We start from the raw sequence: 24,832 nt of genomic DNA, 5'->3' as shown, positions 1-24,832 counted from the left end.
TGAGCATATTCAGTTGATAATTGTTGCATTCGTCGGTCTCAGATGGCTTCCACCTCTGTGTCTCACCTTTCTTCCTTCCCTCTCCACAAGCCTTGGGAAGATGGCTGCTGCTGTGTTATCATGCCGCTCTCTCCGGCGTCCCCGGAACAGCTACGGCGACGGTGTTTGCCATGTTTCTCCTGAGGGCTTCCTAGGGTGCGCTCGCGTATGCCACCCACATCTTTATCCACATCACGGCAGGAACCTCGGGGGCGGCTCCTCCAAGTGACATCACGCCATCCGGGTATTTAGCCTGCCTTTCGTTTGCTAACAAACTGAGTTAGCAAGGATTGGATTTGCCTCTGGTCTAAGCTACTCTGCCACTTCCTTGCTGCCGGTGGAAGTTCTCTCTGCCCTCCGGGACCATTCACCTCTAACCTGGGTACCCGCTCCTCAGGGGCCCTATGCTTTCTTTCAGGTGCCTATCTGGGATACCGGGTACTCACTCCTCGAGGGCCTGCTCTCTCTGCCTTGGTGCCTGCAAACCAACTACTTCTGCCTGCCAGGATCTTCAACAACTACAGCTATCTATTCAGTAGGGATGTGAATCGTTTTAGGACGATTAAAATTATCGTCCGATAATTTTAATATCGTCTTAAACCGTTATGGAACACAATACAATAGAGATTCTAACGATTTATCGTTATAAATCGTTAGAATCGTGAGCCGGCACACTAAAACCCCCTAAAACCCACCCCCGACCCTTTAAATTAAATCCCCCACCCTCCCGAACCCCCCCCAAATGACTTAAATAACCTGCGGGTCCAGCGGCGGTCCGGAACGGCAGCGGTCCGGAATGGGCTCCTGCTCCTGAATCTTGTTGTCTTCAGCCGGCGCCATTTTCCAAAATGGCGCCGAAAAATGGCGGCGGCCATAGACGAACACGATTGGACGGCAGGAGGTCCTTCCGGACCCCCGCTGGACTTTTGGCAAGTCTCGTGGGGGTCAGGAGGCCCCCCACAAGCTGGCCAAAAGTTCCTGGAGGTCCAGCGGGGGTCAGGGAGCGATTTCCCGCCGCGAATCGTTTTCGTACGGAAAATGGCGCCGGCAGGAGATCGACTGCAGGAGGTTGTTCAGCGAGGCGCCGGAACCCTCGCTGAACGACCTCCTGCAGTCGATCTCCTGCCGGCGCCATTTTCCATACGGAAAATGGCGCCGGCCATACGCGTATGGCCGGCGCCATTTTCCGTACGAAAACGATTCGCGGCGGGAAATCGCTCCCTGACCCCCGCTGGACCTCCAGGAACTTTTGGCCAGCTTGTGGGGGGCCTCCTGACCCCCACGAGACTTGCCAAAAGTCCAGCGGGGGTCCGGAAGGACCTCCTGTCGTCCAATCGTGTTCGTCTATGGCCGCCGCCATTTTTCGGCGCCATTTTGGAAAATGGCGCCGGCTGAAGACAACAAGATTCAGGAGCAGGAGCCCGTTCCGGACCGCTGCCGATCCGGACCGCCGCTGGACCCGCAGGTTATTTAAGTCATTTGGGGGGGGGTTCGGGAGGGTGGGGGATTTAATTTAAAGGGTCGGGGGTGGGTTTTAGGGGGTTTTAATGTGCCGGTTTTGCGATTTTTAGATTTTTAGATTTTTCACGATTTTTCACGATATTTTACCCCCCCCAAACGGCAACAATACGATTCCCTCCCCCTCCCAGCCGAAATCGATCGTTAAGACGATCGAGGACACGATTCACATCCCTACTATTCAGTGAGTAAACTAACCTTTGTCAGCTTGTCTCACCTCCAGCTTCAGCACTGCGAGTCTACATCCGGGACTCCCTTTTCTACCCAGCGCAGCCTACCATCATTGGAGTGTGGGACGGGTCTCCTCTGCCAAGGACCCCTGGACTACTCTACTGGGTTATCTCACTGCGCCACCCCTAGGCAATACCACCAAGCTGTATAATAAACACAAATTCTCTGTGTCTGTGTGTATACAGTCTAGCCTAGTACTGAGATTCCTCATGGGGCTTCTCCCTGTGGGAGTGGCCATCTCCGCAGTACCTAAGAATCCACTCAAACACCTGGAAGCCATAACAATAATCTCTACTAATGTTCCCCTTTTGGTAGAGATTATCAACTGGATATGTTCATTCAAGAGGAGTTGCTTTGGAATAAAGAATTGAAAACTCTTCAAATTGTATAAGGACTTTTCCTTGTTCCACACTCTACCTACTATTTTAAAAAGCTATGAATGCCAATTGCCTTTCCTCCTTCTTTTGTAAAAGTTTATTGGCTTCCTTTAGCTGTGCCATGAGGGCCAATTTTTCAGCTTCTATGCTTTCTTCTCAAGAAAGATATAATTGTAGATAGACTATTTTACCTTTTAAACACTTTATTTCCTCTTCCTGTTCAGTTGCTCTCAGCCTTTGTTTCATAGCCAATATCATTTCTTGTAATTAATTTATTCTGAGCTTTTTGTCTTTGTGTTTCAGAACTCAGCATTTCTATGGTAACTGTCTGTGAGTCAATTACTTCAACATCCTATTCAAGTTGTTTATTTAATTCACTGATCTGTGCCAGAGTCGCCTATAATTTATGTTAGAGCTCTGAGTCTGTTTGGTCACCCTTTGCCTGTCCTAATGCAACAGGAACTCTATTTGTTTTGATAATTGCTTATCCAAAAGTGCAACTCAAGCTAATTGTTCCTTTATTTCCTGCATTAACTCTTTTTTCCTGTCTCATGTGTAGAACAACTTTGCTCAGTCTCATCTATTTATGATATAAGATCCCAAACCTTGGCCATTACAATCCACTGCATCACCACTAAAGCCAAAACTGTACCTGAAGCGGAAGCCATCTTGGCAGCAGCCAGTATGATGATCAAAACGCCTCATGGGCAGAAACCCCCTGTGACTCCAGCAAAAGACAACCACCAAGATGGCAGAGGTTGGAGAAGGGGAGACATCGACTAAGGAGGAATTTGGGGGACTTCCTATCCTCCAAAGACAGTGGCAGAGGATAAAGGTTGGATGCTGAGATTGGATTGTTAGAAAGAAATCTTATAGGTGGATTAACCAGTTTAACATTTGTTTTTCACGGTCATGTTTTAGTTTACTTAATGAAGGGACCAGACCAAGCAACAGGTCCTGAGTTTTTTCACATTTTCTTACAACATTGAGGGATCTGGAGGGCTGATTGGAGACCTCTAATAGGCTTTTCCATCTGTGAAGATTTGTGCTCCTCCACTACTGGTTGGTGTGTGACTCCAACATTGAACAGGGAATGGGGAGAAAGGGGAGGGAGGGATTTTGTGGTTTTTTGTACAACTCATTCCTGTATTATGAAGATGCAAAGCCTGTAAATTGTATGGCAGTCTAGCAATGTTTTCTGAGTAAGAGCAGACTATATTTCTCCCTGCTTGAGAGCAGACGCTGGGGTTTACTCCAGGTGGTTATAGTGCTTAGTCATAGTCTGCTAAATGAATAATGGCATCCATGAAAATAATGTCTTTTAATGTAAAGGATCTGAATATCCCCTGAAAGCACCAGCTTCTCAGGGCTGATTTTCAGATGTTGGAGGTAGGGATGTGCAGAAGGAAAAAATTATTTTCGATTCGGTATTCGTTTCACCGGGACCCAAATTTGTTGCATTTGTTTCAGGGGGGGGGGGGGGGAATCAATTTGTTGATTAGTTTTATTCATTTTCCGATTTTCCATTAAAGTCAATGGGGGAAGTATTTGCAGCCTATTTTTGGCTGCAGAATTGGAGTTTTCTTATCAATTCTGATGAAACTTCTGGGGAGCAATCATCAGAATGAGAAAAGAGCTCCAAGGTATTTAGACTGTGGAAAAGTGGCAACAAAGTGGCATCAATAGCCTAAGGCACTTTAAAGGGGCAAAGGGGTACCAGGAGTGGCAAGAGTGTTTTAACAGAGGCACAAAGCTGCAGCGACAGTGTCAAAAACACAGTACAGCTTCAAAAGAGAGCACCGATAATAGATGCATGAACCCTCAAAGGCACCACGACAGGCAAAGCGGCAAGACAGGTGGCATCAACATCCTACAGCACAATGAAGGGGGAACATAGCAAGCTGAAAGACTAGCACCAAAACACTGAGGAACCATGATAGTGGCAAGAACACCACAACGAGTTGAGTGAGTCATATGGTATATGACAGCAAGGCAGAGTGGCATAAAGTTGATAAGGGCAAGACAGGTTAGCAGAGCAGAGGTAGTCTGGTCCCTGTGGTTTTGATAGGGGTAAGACAGGCTAGCCCCAGGGAGAGTTTCCTTTCCTTTGAGCAGGAAAGGGCTCCCTAGAATGGGTTCGCCCCTAGAGTGGGGCGTTTCCATTGGCGTCTAGTGAACTCTCGCTGGTCTTTTAAAATCTGGTGGACATAGCAGATATACAAACAAGAATTTTCAAGGCTAAGGCAAAGGAGGGTGCATATGGGTTAGAGGGTAGATAAAGGCTGGCTACACCCGGGGAGAGTGTTGCGACCGTCGATCTACGACGGCTTCGCCCCGCCTACCTCACTCTTCTTGCGGCTCCTCCCGCTCACCTCAGACTACTGGCTGCTGCGGAGTCTGTCTGTCGACCTCTCCGGTGTCCCCGGACCAGCTTTGGTGCTGCTTCCCACCATGCTCTTCCAAGGTACCATAGGGTGCACGCGCACACGCCGCCCTCATCTTTATTTCCTCATTGGCGCGAACCTCAGGGGTTTCCCCCTGAGATGATGTCATGCTGCCCGGATATTTAAGCCTACAACTTTTGCTAGCTAATCGAGTTAGCAACCCGGAATACTACGGATGGGATTCACTCTCCATACCGAAGCTACTCTGCCACTCCAGTGTTATCTGGAACTCTTTTTGTTAACGGGGTACCCGCTCCTTGGGGGCCTCTTCTGCTTCTTTCAGGTGCTATCAGGAAACCGGTACTCACTCCTTGAGGGCCCATGTTCCCTGAGTTGTTGCCTGCATCTACAACCCTTTCTACTTGGAAGACTTCACTAACAGTTTCCGTCTGTGAGTACAACTACCATCTATTCCACAGTACTGCTTCCCTGGAACCAGGTACTCGCTCCTCGAGGGCCTGCCCACTGTTCCAGTGCCAGACCTCTCATCTAGTGCAATCGCTGTGTGAGTACAATACCTCTGAGTCTCTCTGCTCTAAGGGATCAGATATTCGCTCTTCAAGGGCCTGCTTTCCCTGTCTCGGAGCTTCTCCTATTCTACCTGGGACTCTGTATGTTTCTGACTATGTACTCATAACTCTCAGTCTCTTTCCACTACAGCACAGTCAAGCAGAGGATTCGCTGTTCCAGCATCCTGTGGGATAATCGCCCAGCCGGGCTCAACATCTACTACTCACTACTGCCACCTCTGGTGGTTTCCAAAACTGTTTAAATAAAGATTTAAATCTGTGTTTGTGTGTCCAGAGTCTAGCTTTACACCGTAGTCCCTCACGGGACTGCCCCCCATGGGCATGGTCAGCTGCCACAGTGTCCAAGGATCCACCCAAACATCAATAATCGTAACAGAGAGTTCCCTTTCCTTTAAGCAGGGAAGGGCTCCCCAGAATGGGTTGGCCCTTAGAGTGGAGCACCAGCCTTCAAAGTGTGGCGACATGGAGCAGGGTGCCATGTGAATAGTGGTTCAACATGGGTCGACCGGTGCTAAGAGATAGGCTGCTACACCAGGGGAGAGTTCCCTTTCCTTTGAGCAGGAAAGGGCTCTGCGGAATGGGTTGGCCCCTAGAGTGGAGCACGAGCCTTGAAAGAATGGCGACTTGGAGGAGGTCTCACTGTAAACAGTGGTTCAACAGTGGTTGCAGCCTATCTCTTAGGTTCTAAGAGATAGGCTGCAACACCGGGAAGAGTTGCCTTTCCTTTGAGCAGGAAAGGGCTCCACGGAATGGGATGGCCCCTAGAGTGTATAATGGTACAAATTGTTAGGATTTAAGCATGTGCAAACTAGAGATGTGAATCGGAACCGGAATCGGTTCCAATTCACATCGTGAAATTTTTTTCATGTGGTCCGATCGGTTTTTTTTTATCGGCTGCGCCCGAACCGATAAACAAAAAACCCTCCCCGACCCTTTAAAACAGATCCCTTAGCTTCCCTGGATGGCCCGCGCCATTTTTAAAGATGGCGCCGGCCGTCCATTACTCCTACCATGTGACAGGGGCCGGCCAATGGCATGGATACTCTGTCACATGGTAAGGGCAAAGGCCATCGGCGTTATTTTTATTAGTGGCAGCCGACAGCCCGAGAGCAGGAGATCGCTCCCGGGACACCTGCTGGACCATCAGGTACTTTTAAACAATTGTGAGGGGGGGGGGTCAGGAGGGTGGGGGAAGCTAAGGGATCTGTTTTAAAGGGTCGGGGTGGGTTTAGGGTTGCTTTTGTGTGCCGTTTTACCCGCCCTCCCCCAAAACGATAAGAGACCCCGATTTCTGATGACTTTGAAAATATCGTATGATATTTTCAATCATCAGAAAAACGATTCACATCCCTAGTGCAAACAGATCATGACTTCATAAGCAAGATGGAGGAAGTTCTCTTCTCTGCCCTGAAACTAAAAGAAAATTGATTGTTTTATTTAAGGATCCATACTGTGAAGGATTATTATTTTGAATTGCCGGAGACTGAGGTTTCCCTTTGCAACGAGGGTTCAGCCGTTAGGGCCAAAAGAAACGCTGACGTCATCTCCTGCCCAAATCTACAATATCAACCTATGTTGCCAAGGCAAGGAACTAGTGGTGGGCCCTGCCTATTTATAGCAGAGCCCGGTGACATCATCATCTGGGGCCGCAGGTTGTATTCCCACTGCGGCCCCTTTAAAAGATGGCAAGGCATGTGTGCCTAGAGAGCAGCAGGACGCTGGATGGTGGCGTCTCCCCGCAGCACCTGTGGAGAGACCCGCCGGGAACTGGGGAGGTCTGCAGTGGAGCCAGAGATGGCCAAGGAGGCAGGGGACGCTCAGGAGCGTAGGCGGCTGCCCACAGCCGCGAGGGAAGATGGGCCATGACCGGGAGCTAGGCGCCGGAGGTGAGTAGGCCCAGTCATGGGCCTGCCGCAGACGGGGCACGCAACCGTACCCCCCCCCCCCCCCACACACACACACACCACCCTTTACGACCCCCTCTTGGAGGCCTGGGTTTGCCCAGATGGGCACGATGGAATCGGAGGAGGAGACCCTTGTCCAGGATGCTGTTAGCAGGCTCCCACGCATTCTCCTCGGGACCGTAACCTTCCCAGGAGAGAAGATACTCCCAACATCGTCCTCTTCTGTGAACATCAATAACATCATGTACTTGATACATGGTATCAGTCTTGGCGGCAATCTGGGAAGGTATAGGAGTCTTGCGTGAGGGCCAGGGGAGTAACACCGGTTTAAGCAATGTCACATGAAAGGAGTTGTGTATTCCCAAAGATGGTGGTAGTCGGAGTTGGTATGTGACTGGCCCAATACGCCTGGTAATAGAAAAGGGCCCAATGAATCTTGGTGCGAATCTCTGAGAAGGGAGCTTGAGTCGAATATAATGTGTGCTTAGCCAAACCTTTTGGCCTGGCTGGAACTCTGGAGTTGGACAACAATGAGCGTCCGTGGTTTCTTAGCGTGAGCCACGGCCTAGCACAAACGAAGATTAGTCAGGGCCCATAGTGCCTGGAGGGAGTCCGCCATGGCCTGAGCTCCTGGCGAGGGCACAGAGTGGAATTGGTAAAGGGAGCTGGGGTTGTCTGCCGTATATGATGGAAAATGGTGATTCCCCTGTGGCTGCTGCAATTTGGGAGTTGTGGGAAAATTCCACCCATGGAAGTAACTCTGCCCAGTTGTCTTGCTGATTGTTGGAGTAGGCGCGGAGGAAACTCTTGCGTGAGCGTTTCATGTGCTCAGCCTGACCATTGACCTCAGAGTGATATGCTGTAGTCAGGCTGATAGTGATGCCAAATTTCTTGTATTAAGCACGCCAATAGCGGGCGACAAACTGGGGACCTCTGTCCAAGGCAATATCCGTGGGCAGGCCATGCAGATGGAAAACATGCTGGAAGAAAAGACGTGTTAGCTCTGGGGTCAATGGTAAGGCAGGCAAGGGGACAAAATGTGCCATTTTGGAAAATCTGTTTACAATGAACCAAATGACCATATTCCCTTTGGATGGTGGGAGGTCCACCACAACGTCTATGGATAAGTGTGTCCACGGCTCTTCGGGTGCAGTTAATGTCTGAAGGAGGCCCAAGGTCGACCTACTGGTGACTTCTACTGGGCACATGTTGGACACAAGCCCACACAGGCATGGACATTGGTAGACATGGTGGGCCACCAGTAGAAATGTTGGAGGAGAGACGGAGTTTGGGCGCGTCCTGGATGACCGGCAAACTTAGAGTCATGCGCCCAACGCAAGACCTTCTCTCAGAGCCGGCGAAGTACTATAGTCTTCCCAGCTGGAACTGTGACGGTGGCAGACAGACAGATACAGCCAGGGTCAATAACATGACACTGCTCGTCCGGAGTATCATCAGGTTAAAAAGAGCGGGATAAGGCGTCCGCTCGGAGGTTCTTCTCCTCCGGATGATAGCGGAGCTCGAAGTTAAACAAGAGAGAAACAGTGCCCAGCGGGCATGGTGAGCATTGAGACACTGGGCATGACTGAGGTGCTCGAGGTTTTTATGGTCAGTGAAGATTGTAAACTTGAACTGAGTGCCTTCCAACCAGGGGCGCCACTCTTCGAGGGCGAATTTAATTGCAAACAACTCTCTATCACTGATGCTGCAGTTTTGCTCGGTGGGCAAAATCTTGCAGGAGTAAAATGAACACGGTTGGAGGACTCCTTGGGTTGAGTGCTGACTCTGAACCTCCCCAGCCCCTAGCAGAGGCAACCACTTCCATGATGAAGGGGCGGTTCTGGTCAGGGTGGCGCAAACAAGGGCACGAGAGGAAAGCGTCCTTGAGTTTCTGGAAGGCAGTGAGGGCTTCCGGAGGCCAATTCTTGGTGTCGCTGCCTTTATGGGTCAGGGCCATGAGGGGTGCTATGAGCAAGGAGAAATTTGCTATAAAATGACGGTAATAATTAGTGAATCCCAAGATCCTTTGGAGGGCCCTAAGGCCAACAAGTTAGGGCCAATCTTGAATGCCCTTTAATTTGCTAGGCTCCATGGTGAAACTTCACTGACAAATAATGCAGCCTAGGAATGGTAAACTTGATTTTTCAAAGAGGTACTTGTCAAGTTTGGCAAAGAGATGGTTTTCTCATAGACGTTGGAGCACCGTGCGAACGTTGGCATGGTGGCTGGTCAGGTCCTTAGAAAAGATGAGGATATTGTCTAGTTATGCGAAAAACTTAGTGTAGAGGAGGTCACAAAGGATTTCGTTTATCATGCATTGAAATACTGCAGGGGCATTACAAAATCTGAAAGATATGACAAGGTATTTGTAGTGTCCATCCCTGGTATTAAATGCCGTTTTCCAGACATCTTCAGGGCATATACAGACCAGGTTATAGGCGCCTCGCAAATCCAACTTGGTAAAGATGGTGGCACCCTGGCGGTGATCAAACAATTCCGTGATTAATGGCAGAGGGTATTTGTCCTTGCGAGTTATAGCATTTAGGCTACGGTAATCAATACATGGTCTTAACTATCCATCCTTCTTCGTAACAAAAAAAAAGCCCGCACCCGTGGGCAAGGTAGAGGGGCGGATGAAGCCCTTAGCCAGGTTCTCTTGAATATATTCAGTCATCGCTCGGGTTTCGGGCACAGATATCAGGTAGGTCCTACCCCTAGGAGGCGTGGTGCCCGGCAGTAGCTCGATAGAGCAATCAATATTACGGAGCGGTGGAAAGATATCTGCCTTCTGCTTAGAGAACATGTCTTCAAAATCCACGTATGGGGGGGCAGAAGACCAGAGACAATTACTGCAAGAGGAATCGCAGGAGGAGGTGCCACCTTCTTGGGGCACGTCTGATAATAGGCTGGGTTCCACTCAGTGAGCTGTAAAGTTCCCCAGTCATATTGGGGGGAGTGACACTGAAGCCACAGCAATCGCAAGACCACTGGATAGATGGATTTCTCCAGCACGAAGAATTCAAGCTCTTCTTCATGTAAGGCTCCAGTGAGGAGACGGACAGGTGCCGTTACTTGGGAGATCCTTACGGGAAGTGGTTCGCAGTGAGTGGAGGCGATGTGAGCAGTGTTTCAAGAGCGTGAGTGGAGATTCCCAGGAGGTGAACCAGGTCCTTATGGATGAAGTTGCAGCCTGCTCTAGAATCAATTAAAGCCAAGACTGGGAGCGAGTGAGAGTCCCAAGTCAGGGTGACTGGCAACGATAATTGAAGGGCCAGAGAAATAGCACCCAAGTTCAGGACCCCAACTGAACTTAGGCCTGGGAGTTTCCCGGAGAGACTGGACAAGAGCGGAGGTGATGTCCAGAAGCCCCGCAGTACAGGCATGGACCCAAATGCCTCTGTCTGAAGCATTCCTCCGGACACAGGCACCCTCGGCACAACTGCATAGGTTCTTCCATTTTAGTAGATGGCGGAGTTCCACTAACAGCGGACCCTGCTTCTGGTGGAGAATGGGAATGCTTCGCAGAGGATTATCGGGCCATCTGAACTTCATGGTGACGCTCTTGGAGGTGATGGTGATGGTCTATGTGCCCTGCCAGATCAATAAGGTCCTGAAGGGAGGAGGTTAGCTCGTGGGTTGTGAGCTCATCTTTAAGCTGAGTTGACAAACCATCCAAATAAATGCCTTTGAGGCAATCCTCTTGCCAAGCCAATTCTGTGGCTAGAGTCTAAAATTCAATTTTTTAATCGTTGAGAGCTCTTTGACTTTGCTGTAAATGTAGAAGGCTGGAGCTAACCACTGCCTGCCTCCCAGAATCATCAAAGGTTTGATGGAAGACTGCCACGAGGCGTGACATTTCCTGAAGGAGAGAGTCCAACGCTCCCAAAAGGGTCCCAGGCCCAGGCCAGTGCCTTGCCTTCCAGATGAGACAGAATAAAGGTGACCTTCGTGAGTTCATTCTGGAAGATAGAAGACAGTAGAGCGAACTGCATATAGCACTGGTTGATAAACCCTCTACAGAGTCTGGAATCCACATTAAAATGGAATGGAGCCGGTAGAGCCAACAGAGCCCTAGAGGGCGAGGGCAACGGATGAGGGCTGACTGGTGCAGACATCGGTGCTGGAGACCCCGCATGGGTATCAAGCCGGACATGGAGGAGCTCAACAGAGGAAGCGAACACCTCCAGGAACCACTACTGTTACTGGATTTTCAGGTACAGGCCTGGAATGGCTTGAAGGGCAGAGGGCTCCGCCGAGTCCATGGCCTTGGCAACCTGTTGCGTCAGAGGTGGACCCTTGGCCCAAGGTGGGGTTGATGCTAATTGCAGGGCAAGCCCTACAGGTCCACCCCATCGGGAGACGGAGGCCGGCTGCAGCTTCGCCAATACCAGCCCACATTCCCCGCAGGTTGAGCCCTTGGGTGCCAGGGCTGGCTGGTCTTAGATGGGCCTCTGTCAGAAGTGGTAGTGAGCCAGGAACCTGAAGAGGTAACAGGAGGGCTGCAGTGGATCTGGACTATGCAGGGAACCAGAGACCCAAGCGTCAAGAAGGCCAGAACAAGAGCAAGTGGCGCCCAGGTAATAGTAGACCGGAGCCTGAGTAGGCTAAGTCCAGGAAGACACCAGCAGACAAGTGCATCTGGGCAGGCAGTGGGCGAGGCAAGATACGGAGTTCAAGTAGAGCAAGGGTTAAAGCCAGAGGTCAGTCTTGAGCATGGTCTGAAGTGTAGAAAGGCTCAAAGCCAGAGGTCAATCCAAAGTAGACTAGGAGGGGACCAGGAACAAAGTCAGGAACAGGAACCAAGAATGAAGTCAGGAAGAAGCAACGAGCACACAACAAGCATGGAGACCTGTTGCCAAGGCAAGGAACTAGTGGCGGGCTCTGCCTATTTATAGCAGGGCCCGGTGACATCATCATCTGGGGCCGTGGGTTGGATTCCCACCACGGCCCCTTTAAAAGACGGCAAGGCACGCACTCACGCACCTAGAGAGCAGCAGGATGCTGGACGGTGGCATCTCCCTACGGCACACAGGGGAGACCCACTGGGAGCTGAGGAGGTCTGCAGTGGAGCCAGAGACAGCCAAGTAGGCAGGGGAAGCTCGGGAGTATAGGCGGCTGCACACAGCCGCGAGGGCCAGGACCAGGAGCTAGGCACCAGAGGTGAGTATTCCCAGTTGCGATCTTGCTGCGGACAGGGTATGCAATTTATACCACATCCACATGCACTGCTGTGGTGCCAACCAGAAAATCCTGCAAAAACACCCACATGCCACCAGGCCCACTACAACGCATGTTGAAAATGGGCCCAACCCCCAGATAACCATGAACAAACAACTACAACACAGCAGGCTTCCCATGCCGAAACAGCACCAACTGCCAGCACTCAAACAACAATCCTGCCCATGAAAAGTAACACTGCAAATACAACACCAGCTCCCAAATAATAATACACCTCCCACCAGGAAAATGGATCAAGCCAGGCTGCCGCACAACCCTACCGAAAAGTCACACACCAGCAGAACACTTCACCTCTGCCACACATGCAAAACACTGACAGACCCCCACCAAAGACAGAACAAAAAGACCGCAAAGTAGAAATAGGAATATGCAGACAAAAACTGAACTGGACATTGCAACAAGCCAGACCCTGTCCACAATGCAACAATGCAAAAACAGAAACATCATCATTTCCCTCAAAACATCAAACAACAAAATCAAGAAATATAAAACATCAATCATGATAGTAAAACCATATCAATAATGAACAGAAATATTTCAAGACAGCTGAAGAATAAACATCCAATATTTTAAAAATCATTCAAATTGTCTTTTTTAATATCCCAAACACCAACAAAATACCTCAAAGCAGCAGACATATCAAACACCCAACAACCAAAACCAAAAAGGATAAAAAAAAAAATCCCACTCTCCGTACCTGGGGATTAGTGGTGGAGGAAGGGCACACATATGCACACACTCTTCCTCTCCCACACATACTCATGCTTCCTCTCTCAGACGCACACACTCCCTCTCTCCAACACACACATCCACACACACACTGTCTCACACACATGGGCTTCACCTTTTCTTTTCTTCCAATTGCTCCCATGGGAGCTTGGGGCCCATCTCTTCACTTTGGCCTCTATCGGGTCAGGATCATAAGGTAGCCTCCACTCCACATGAACTGCTGGTGGGATGCGGTCTGCCAGCAGTCCATAGCTTCTTCACTTAGGCCATCAACGGTCGGATGGAAAGAGTCCACCAGGCAGACCACGGCCTTACTACTTCGGCTTCTTCCCCCACCTCTCATCCCCTACCCCACCACTCCACTCCTCCTTCCTCCACTCCCCTTTCTCCCTCCCCCAACCCTTCTCCTTCCAGGGGCTTCCCTCCCTCTCACCCCCTACTCTCTGATGATTCCCATTTCTCACCTTAATACCTCAGCTTCCTCCCCCATTCCCTCTCTCCCTCCTTCCCTTCATCCCTTGCACTTTCCTCCCCTTCCTATGCTTTCATCATTTCCTCATCCCCCTCCTCATGCTCCTCCCACACTCAATTACTCCCAGGTTCTTCCTACTCCCACTCTAAGTGCAGGGACTCCCCAACACAGTCTACTAGTGTCAGGCTTCTCCCTTATCCCCATGAGCCAGCAGCAGAAGCAGGGGCAGCATCCAATTGACACCATCCCCCACTGCTGCAGAGCCAGTATCGCAGTAGGATCTATGAAATCTCGCTATCCTCTTGTAAGACTGACCCCTCAGCAGCAGGAGATGACGTCACCCAAATGCTGCCACTACTCTCGCTGCCAGCTCGCACAGAGGATGTGTTCTACCCCCCCCCCCCCCCCCCCCCCCCCCAATATCGGTTTGGCAAGCCTGCTTGAATTCTACGGCTTTTTTGTCACTTCTGCTGCTCGTGGGGTAGACTCTTCTGGGCAGCCCCACAGCCTCCACTCCATCTCGGCTACAAGTGGACCCAGGCCACTGCCTCCTCAGAGCTGCCATCCTGTATAAGTGCAAGGCTTGCACAGTGTGTTGTGCCAGCCCTGACTGTAGTCACCAGATTCAAAGCAAGGCAACATCTTTGGTAGTCACATTCTGCAAGGACAAGATATCAAATTGTGCATGACATTGTAACTAAAATGACCAGCACATTTAGTGGAGACATGTACATTCAATAATAAAAATAGCAACATGACATATACTGTATTATTATCTTACGTTTCAGCAAAATTATGATTACTGCCCGGAACCCAGAAAGTAGAAGAAGCAACTCAATAGCTATTGTATAGTTCTATGTTTAAAGCTGATGCCAGCACAACTATGTGATGGCAACAGAAGGCCCAGACAGTCCATGTTGAAGGAGTGCACTCAAAGTGGGACAGTCTAAGGGCCACTGCAGCAGAGTTCAAGTAGCAGGCAGCAGAACCAGGACCAGAGAAGGCAACAGCCCCTGGTGATACCAGCAAGGAATCAGCAGCAGGCTGAGTTGAGATGAGACACCAACATGGAGGCAGCAGCAGGATGAGATGAGATGAGACACCAACATGGAGGCAGCAGCAGGATGAGATGAGCTGAAATAGAATCAGCAGTACAGGAGATGAGAGATGATAAGAGACAGCAGCAGGATCATGATTGGAGAGTGCATCAGGGAGGTAGGACTAAGGGAAGAGCATAAAGGAGGGCTTAATGACAATGCAGTCAGACTATAGACCATCTCTCTCAGCAACCCAGCACAGAAATTCTGTAGTGAGGATGGGCCCAGCAGTCTTCTTCCATCTAGCGGGCACAAGAACTCTTTAATCAGGACAATTTAAAACTAAATGGTTATTATTTAACCATTGAGAAAGCCGTTTGAGGCAAGAGGCAAACTTAGACAGAGGATCTTGGACCAACCCTTTAATAGGGATAAAGAACTGAGTATCATTGGCAAGTAAGAGGGTTGTGTGTGAAGTTGTGATTGGAGTCCCCTCATTTCTGTGACACAGTTAGTGCTGCTGAATAAAGAGCATACATTTGTTCAACACATTCAGGCACTTATCATTGATTTGTTTAGAGAGTTGGACAATACCATTAGTAATCTAATGAAAGGGCAGATGCCCTACTTATCTTATTTCTCCTGAGATCATTACATATGCTTTTGTTAAAATTACTAGAATGGCATTGAACCTATCCAAATCCAAATTGCTTTTCACATGGGTAAAGCTATTCCTTTGTATGTTGATGTGGAGAAAATTGAAGTTGCTTAGATCTTAAATCTGAATTCTATCTGAAAATGTTTACCAGTTAAAACAAGTAATTAACATAGGTATTTAGTAGGGATGTGAATCGTTTTTCAACGATTAAAATTATCGTCCGATAATGTTTATATCGTCTTAAATCGTTATAGAACACGATACAATAGAAATTCTAACGATTTATCGTTAAAAATCGTTAAATCGTGTTAGTGCGCACTAACTCGAGTTAGTGCGCACTAACTCCCCGTTAGTGCGCACTAACTCGATTTAGTGCGCACTAACTGAAAATGATACAAATAAACACTTTCCAGGTCACTGAAGGTCAGTTAGGAATGAATATGTGTTCCTATTGGCTGGCTGCCCTCTTATCTATTGATATTACCAAGGTTACCACTGAGGTGATGGTTGGGGGGATGGGAAATGGAACTGGAAACTAACGAACACCAACAGAAAATGAAACAAAGTGTTCACACTTCCCAGGTCAGTAAAGGTCACTTAGGAATGAATATGTATGTATGTATTCCTATTGGCTGGCTGTGCTCTTATCTATTGATGTTACCAATATGGTTGGGGGGATGTGAAATGGAAACAGTTGGAAGCTTGACAAAAAAAGTAATGTAATGATCAGCACTCACGTGACTAGAACTTGTTTGTTTATTATTTTTGTTAGCAGGCACCTGAAATGCTAGTGCATGTTGAATTTGCCAATCACTGTGCATTTTAGAAAGGTGGTCCTGGCTGGAACTGTACACAGTTCAAATATATGTAATTGATTGTTGGTAAGTGTATTTTTTAAGTAGCCACACTGGCACCAGTATGTTTACTTTTCCTCCTACTTAACTCACTAGCTCAGCTTTGTAAGAAGGGCTTCTCTGCTTGTGTGTTGTTTTTGTTTGGTGTGAGGAGAGCAGAAACATCATATCTTTATTCAATCTACTACAGTCATCTCTTACAGTGCCCTATCCCTATTAATACCAGGAGTGTTGTGATCTTCCTGCACACAGTGCCCTAACCCTGATACCAGTCTGAGACAGCTCCCTCCCTGCATTACTAGTGAGAGGCTGGCTTCACAGACAGGGGGGAGCTGCCTGACCCTCACTCCTGACTTCCCCCATGTCCCAGCTAGTGAATGGTGTGTGGGTGAGGGGGGGGGAGGATGGTGAAGTCTGAGACAGCTCCCTCCCTGCATTACTAGTGAGAGGCTGGCTTCACAGACAGGGGGGAGCTGCCTGACCCTCACTCCTGACTTCCCCCATGTCCCAGCTAGTGAATGGTGTGTGGGTGAGGGGGGGGGGGGAGGATGGTGAAGTCTGAGACAGCTCCCTCCCTGCATTACTAGTGAGAGGCTGGCTTCGCAGACAGGGGGGAGCTGCCTGACCCTCACTCCTGACTTCCCCCATGTCCCAGCTAGTGAATGGTGTGTGGGTGAGGGGGGGGGGTGGAGGATGGTGAAGTCTGAGACAGCTCCCTCCCTGCATTACTAGTGAGAGGCTGGCTTCACAGACAGGGGGGAGCTGCCTGACCCTCACTCCTGACTTCCCCCATGTCCCAGCTAGTGAATGGTGTGTGGGTGAGGGGGGGGGGGGGGAGGATGGTGAAGTCTGAGACAGCTCCCTCCCTGCATTACTAGTGAGAGGCTGGCTTCACAGACAGGGGGGAGCTGCCTGACCCTCACTCCTGACTTCCCCCATGTCCCAGCTAGTGAATGGTGTGTGGGTGAGGGGGGGGGGAGGATGGTGAAGTCTGAGACAGCTCCCTCCCTGCATTACTAGTGAGAGGCTGGCTTCACAGACAGGGGGGAGCTGCCTGACCCTCCCTCCTGACTTCCCCCATGTCCCAGCTAGTGAATGGTGTGTGGGTGAGGGGGGGGGGGAGGATGATGAAGTCTGAGACAGCTCCCTCCCTGCATTACTAGTGAGAGGCTGGCTTCACAGACAGGGGGGAGCTGCCTGACCCTCACTCCTGACTTCCCCCATGTCCCAGCTAGTGAATGGTGTGTGGGTGAGGGGGGGGGAGGATGGTGAAGTCTGAGACAGCTCCCTCCCTGCATTACTAGTGAGAGGCTGGCTTCACAGACAGGGGGGAGCTGCCTGACCCTCACTCCTGACTTCCCCCATGTCCCAGCTAGTGAATGGTGTGTGGGTGAGGGGGGGGGGAGGATGGTGAAGTCTGAGACAGCTCCCTCCCTGCATTACTAGTGAGAGGCTGGCTTCGCAGACAGGGGGGAGCTGCCTGACCCTCACTCCTGACTTCCCCCATGTCCCAGCTAGTGAATGGTGTGTGGGTGAGGGGGGGGGGGGGAGGATGGTGAAGTCTGAGACAGCTCCCTCCCTGCATTACTAGTGAGAGGCTGGCTTCACAGACAGGGGGGAGCTGCCTGACCCTCACTCCTGACTTCCCCCATGTCCCAGCTAGTGAATGGTGTGTGGGTGAGGGGGGGGGGGGGAGGATGGTGAAGTCTGAGACAGCTCCCTCCCTGCATTACTAGTGAGAGGCTGGCTTCACAGACAGGGGGGAGCTGCCTGACCCTCACTCCTGACTTCCCCCATGTCCCAGCTAGTGAATGGTGTGTGGGTGAGGGGGGGGGGGGGAGGATGGTGAAGTCTGAGACAGCTCCCTCCCTGCATTACTAGTGAGAGGCTGGCTTCACAGACAGGGGGGAGCTGCCTGTCCCTCACTCCTGACTTCCCCCATGTCCCAGCTAGTGAATGGTGTGTGGGTGAGGGGGGGGGGGTGGATGGTGAAGTCTGAGACAGCTCCCTCCCTGCATTACTAGTGAGAGGCTGGCTTCACAGACAGGGGGGAGCTGCCTGACCCTCACTCCTGACTTCCCCCATGTCCCAGCTAGTGAATGGTGTGTGGGTAAGGGGGGGGGGAGGATGGTGAAGTCTGAGACAGCTCCCTCCCTGCATTACTAGTGAGAGGCTGGCTTCACAGACAGGGGGGAGCTGCCTGACCCTCACTCCTCCGGGGTATTGTGATCTTCCTGCACACAGTGCCCTATCCCTGATACCAGGGGTGTTGTGATCTTCCTGCATGCAGTGCCCTATCCCTATTAATACCAGGAGTGTTGTGATCTTCCTGCATGCAGTGCCCTATCCCTGATATCGGGATGTGTGCAAGAAGATCACAACACCCCCGGTATCAGGAATAGGGCACTGTGTGCAGGAAGATCACAACACCCCTGGTATTAGGGATAGGGCACTGTGTGCAGGAAGATCACAACACTCCTGGTATTAATAGGGATAGGGCACTGTGTGCAGGAAGATCACAATACCCCTGGTATCAGGGTTAGGGCACAAGTTCTAGTCACATTGACTGATCACATTACTTGTTTTGTCAAGCTACCAACTGTTTCCATTTCCCATCCCCCATATACTGTCAGTAGGAAACTTGGTAACATGAATAAATAAGAGGGCAGCCAATAGGAATACATATTCATTCCTAAACTGACCTTAACTGACCTGAAAAGTGTCAAATTGTATCATTTTCAGTTAGTGCGCACTAACTCCCGTTAGTGCGCACTAACTCGAGTTAGTGCGCACTAATCGGAAAAAACGATTTTTAACGATTTTTTAACTAAAAAATCGTGCCTAAGACGATTTTCTTGCCCTGCCACACGATTTCTATCGTTAAGACGATATGGAAAACGATTCACATCCCTAGTATTTAGTCTAATTTGTATCTTTGTTTTGAAATATCTGCTCTATTACCTTTTAAGAGTGATAATATACAACAGTACTTAGTTCCACAATTAGACCTGTGCTAACAGATGAAGTATATAAATTGGTTGTGGTTTGTCTTATGAAAATGTCAGAGAGAAATGTAAAATCACTATTGTAACCCTTTTCTTTGGAGAGGCATATTCTCCAAGGGCATACAAAAGAATTTAAAACTAGGGCTCTCTTCATTTTTCTCATTCCCCCTTTCCTATATTCCCAAGTTGTAAGTCCTTTTTGTGGGGATGAATGCTAACCTTTGTGGCCCAGGCAGTAGTGTTCTTTCAAGTGTATATTTTACCATAGCTCTTCTGGACAGGTACACTGTCAAACCAAGCAGGACTCACTGAATGGGTGTTCATTTTAAAGTTTACTGTAACTCATCTTAAAAGAATCAATTGATGCAAAACATAAAGTGTCCAGATACGTCCAGTGTTCCCAGATTTACATGAGCTAGGATTTGCATGCTAACTCTGAGGAAATGACCAGGGATGTGCATTCTTTTAGAATGAATTAGGCAATTTCATCAAAATTGCCTAATTCATTCTGTTCGGGAGACCTGAACCCCGAAAAGGAGTTTTCCCGAAATTCAGGAAAAAATTCGTTTTCGGGTTAGTGCAGAGAGGAGGGGCACATTTATTTAAAAAAAAAACCAAACCCAACCCTTCAAATTTACTTAATTGCAACACCCCCCCCCCCCCCACCACCACCACCACCACCATCCCGATCCCCCCCCCCCAAGACTTACTGAAAGCCCTGGTAGTCCAGCAGCTGTCCCAGGAGTGATGTTCCGCTCTCGGGCTGTTGGGCTTGCCAGGAATGAAAATGGAGCCGGTGGCCCTTTACCCTTAGCATATGACGGGGCTACCGGTGCCATTGGTCGGCCCCTGTCACATGGTAGGAGCAAACTTAGAAAATGGCACGGGCCATCCAATGCTCCTTCCATGTGACAGGGGCCAACCAATGGCACCGGTAGCCCCTCTCACATGGTAAGGGCAAAGCGCCACCAGCACTATTTTGATTCCTGGCAGCCGACGACCCGAGAGGGAGAGATCACTCCCGGGACTCCGCTGGACCACCAGGGCTTTTAGTAAGTCTTGGGGGGGGGGGGGGATTGGGATGGTGGGGGCATTGTAATTAAGTACATTTGAAGGGTTGGGGCGGGGGGGGAGGGGGGGTTCGGTCCGTTTCCGAAAGCGAAATGAAAAAAGTTTCCGGGTTTGGGGAGTGGACCAAAATTGTCCACCCCGAACCCGAAAACGAAAACAAACTAAAAAAAAAATTGTGCACATCCCTAGAAATGACCCTCCAGGCAGGGGTTTAGAACCTGCTTATCCTCCTTGGTAGGGAAAGGGGGCTGAGATATCCTAATGGTGATCGGATCCCTTTCCCCAGTACCTGAGGTCCACTCTGAAGCTCGATTTTCACCTGGCAGTGTCTGCTCTGGTGTGGAAACTCCTTGGCATGTCTTCAGATGTTTCATACTTTTTGGTTCTTCTTCAAAAGATAGCAACTGGCCTCCTAAGAGGAAAGTCCTATTCTGGAAACAGTTACCAAAAGTGTCCAGTTCAGGGGAAAAGAAGGGAGCAGAAAAAAATGTTTTCCCCAATGGTGGAAAAATGCAAACTTGAAACAACTTGAATCTGGATCTCTGCTCACAGCTGGGTGCTGCAATCTCCTCTTATGCTGGTTAAAAAGTCCCTCCTGACCACCTTCTGATACAGCCTGCCAGGAATGGAACAAATCAAAAATGTAGAAATCAGAAAAACTGTAAAAGCTGCTTAAAATTCCTCTTCCTTCCCGCCCTAACTACAGACTAATGGGCCTAACTCAGAGAGTACACATGATACACATCCTTCCCTTCTGAAAGCAAACTATATCTGCCCTAACCTTACCTAAACTATCTCTCCTCCCCTTGTTCCTAAGGGATAATCAATTCCAGACAAACAATGGGGAAGTGTTATGCTTGCCGCCTGCGTGAGCCCCACATTGCAGCCCTCTCACCTCTCTATACAACCTTCAGGTTCCAGCTCCTCATCACTGGTGGCAGTGAGCCGCCAGTCCTGACCTCAGACTTCTGCCAGCACCTTCGTCCCTGCTCCGCTTCTCCGGACCTCCAGCCAGGATGCCTCCATCCGTCAGGCATCTCCGCCACCAGCAGCATCACGCCCCTCCCTAGGCGCACGCACGCACCAGTGAAACCTTTAAAGGGCCCACGGCGGGAACCTGGCCGTGGACCCGGATGCTGGCGTCAGTTCCCTCAGCGCTTAAATACTCGGGCCTCGCACTGAAACATTGCCTTTGCAGCAGGTCTCCTTGGCCTCCTGTTCCAGGTTTCCTCGAACTCGTTGCTTCTCCGTGAGCCTTGCTTCATTTTCCTGTTTCTCCAAGTTCCTGGTTCCTGTTCTGTGTTCATCTCATCTGTGTGCTGATTGACTTCCTGGTTCTAACCATCACTACACCTGACCTCACCTGCCTTCTCCAAGACTGACCACTGCAACAGCTGACATTGCCTGCCTTCTCCAAGCCTGACCAATGCTACGCCTGACCTTGCCTGCCTTCTCCAAACCTGACCATTGCTACGTCTGACCACACCTGCCTTCTCCGTGCCTTGACCATTGCTATGTCTGATCATGCCTGCCTTCTCCGTGCCTTGACCATTGCTACGAACGACTTCACCTCAGACTTTCTTGAGTCCAGAGTTTCACATTGCTTACTACACCTTCCAAGGACCGCCAGCTTCCATTCAAGCTTGACAGTGATGACTCTGTCCCTATCCTCTGGACACAGACTATTAAGGCTTCGGCCTTCCTTTGCTCAGGCACCTTCAGTTCCTTTTTGTTCCTTGGTGCTTGAGTTCGTGTTCCACATCCTGTCCGGGATAGGACCATGCTACCTGCTGGCTGCTGTCTCTGGGCTGAACCAGCTTCTACCTGTACCTAACCTTGAGGACCTCCTAAGTCCTGCCGGCCCTGGCACCCAAAGGCTGAACCCAAGGGGAACGTGGGCTGGTATAGGTGAAGCTCCAGTGGCCTCCAGCTTCAGCCCACTCCACCTGCTGACAGTGGGGACCCATAGGCCCTCACCTACGGGTTGCGTCAACCCCACCTCAGCCCAAAGGCCATGGATTCGGTAGAGCCACGTGCCCTCCAGCCATCCTAGGCCTGGCTTCCAAGGTGGAAGAATAGCAGCAGTTCCTCGAGGCATTGGCCTCTTCCCTGGATCGTCTTCATGCCCAAGTCGATTCCTTCGTCAATGATTTTGCTTCTCCTTCTCCACAACCACCTCCATTGTCACCACGTGCCTTGTTAGCAATTCCAGCACCTCCACGTTTCAACGGCGACTCAAAGCTGTGCAGAGGGTTCATAAACCAATGCTATATGCAATTTGCTCTGCAGCCTTCTGTCTTCCAGGATGACTTGACAAAGGTCATGTTTATCCTGTCTCACCTCGAATGGAAGACCTTGGCCTCGGCTTCCCCCCTGTGGGAACGCTCAGACTCCTTGCTAAGAGAACTGGTTCAATTTGTGGCTGTATTCAAATTGACCTTTGGTGATCCAGGGCAGCATGCTGTAGCAAGCACCAGTCTACTACATCTTCGTCAAGGACAACAAAGTCTTTTTGATTGTACAATAGACTTTCGGACTTTGGCTACTGAGCTCGCTTGGCAGGAGGACTACCTTCAAGCTATTTACTTGGATGGTCTCTCCTCGCAGTTAAAAGATGAGCTGGCTGCTCGGGAGCTCCCTCCCTCCTTGGAGGACCTTATAGATTTGACAGGCCGAATTGACCACTGTCTTCAAGAGCGTCACCAGGAGAGTCGAGTGCCCAAGAGGCCCGTGCAGGTTCTATCCCACTCACCAACCATTACTAACTCCTCATCTAGTGACAGCAGAGTAGTCAAGGTGGAAGAGCCCATGCAATTGGGTCGAGGGTGACTAGCATCGGAAGAGCGCCTCCGTCGAAAACAGGCCGGCTTGTGTCTATATTGTGGAGCCCCAGGCCACCATCTACAAAATTGTCCCATTCATCCGAGAAACTCCAGGGCCCAAGTTCAGTAGGGGCCCTGAACTTGGGTGCAACTTCTCCGGACCCCCAACTCTCAGTTCCATTCACACTAATTTGGGACTCTCAGTCCTTTCCGGTTCTTGCTCTGGTAGACGCAGGAGGGAATTTTATCTTCAAAGATCTTGTGCAACTCCTGGGTATTAAAACCCGCTTGCTTAACCCTTCCTTGTGTATCGCCTCTATCTATGGAGAGCCACTTCCTGGCCATATCTCTTGACCACTGAACGTGTCCAGTTACGTACAGGGGCCTTAAACCTTGAGGAACTCGAGTTCCTGGTGTTGGAATAGTCAATCCATCCCATTGTGCTTGGACTTCCCTGGTTACAGAAACATTTCCCTCAATTTGATTGGACTTTGCTACAACTGGTAGAGTGGGGTCCAGCCTGTCACCAATCCTGTCTTCAGAAGGTGACTTCATCTTCAACGATTTTTTTGGTTACCACCGCATCTCAAAAAAGATATAGTTGTGATGGAGAAGGTACAGAGAAGGGCAACGAAAATGATAAAGGGCATGGAACAGCTCCCCTATGAGGAAAGGCTGAAGAGGTTAGGGCTGTTCAGCTTGGAGAAGAGAAGGCTAAGGGGGGATATGATAGAGGTCTTTAAGATCATGAGTGGTCTTGAACGAGTAGATGTGAATCGGTTATTTACACTTTCGAATAATAGAAGGACTAGGGGGCATACCATGAAGTTAGCAAGTAGCACATTTAAGACTAATCGGAGAAAATTCGTTTTCACTCAACACACAATAAAGCTCTGGAATTTGTTGCCAGAGGATGTGGTTAGTGCAGTTAGTGTAGATGGGTTCAAAAAAGGTTTGGATAAGTTCTTGGAGGAGAAGTCCATTAACGGCTATTAATCAAGTTTATTTAGGAAATAGCCACTGCTATTAATTGCATCAGTAGCATGGGATCTTCTTAGTGTTTGGGTAATTGCAGGTTTTTGTGGCCTGGTTTGGCCTCTGCTGGAAACAGGATGCTGGGCTTGATGGACCCTTGGTCTGACCCAGCATGACAATTTCTTATGTTCTTATGTTCTGGCATACCTCCTCCATACGCTGCCTATGAGGATGTATTTTCTAAACAAAAGGCCGATCTCCTCCCGCCTCTTCATCAGTTCGATTGTCCAATCGACCTTCTTCCTGGAACCACGCCTCCTCGTGGATGCACCTATCCTCTGATTTGGGAGAATCTGGCAAAAGGGTTTATCCATCCATCCACGTCATCCGCCGGAGCGGGATTCTTCTTTGTGACCAAGAAAGACGGATCACTCAGACATCAATTACCGTGGTCTAAATGCTATCAACCATAAGGGTAAATATACCGTGCCATTGCTTTCTGAACTATTTGATTGTCTCCAAGGTGCTACCATCTTCACGAAGCTGGATTTACATGGGGCGTATAACTTGGTGAAAATCCGCCCTGATGACATCTGGAAAACCACCTTTAATACTAGAAATGGCTACTATGAATACTTGGTGATGCCTTTTGGCCTTTCCAATCCACCAGCTGTATTCCAGCGGATGATGAATGAAATTTTCAGAGATCTGCTATATATCAAGGTCATAGTCTATCTGGACAATATCCTCATATTTTCGAAGGACCTCGACACCCACCGGGCCGATATACAAATGGTGCTACAATGCCTATAAGAAAACCACTTGTTTGTAAAACTGGACGATTTGTTCGAGAGGTTCAGTTTACCTTTCCTTGGCTATATAATCTCTCCTCAAGGCTTCTCCATGGACCCAGATAAATTGAGGGCGA

The sequence above is a fragment of the Rhinatrema bivittatum genome, chromosome 3, assembly GCF_901001135.1.
Source record: "Rhinatrema bivittatum chromosome 3, aRhiBiv1.1, whole genome shotgun sequence".
Taxonomy (NCBI): Eukaryota; Metazoa; Chordata; class Amphibia; order Gymnophiona; family Rhinatrematidae; genus Rhinatrema; species Rhinatrema bivittatum.
Note: the sequence above shows the minus strand (reverse complement) of the source record.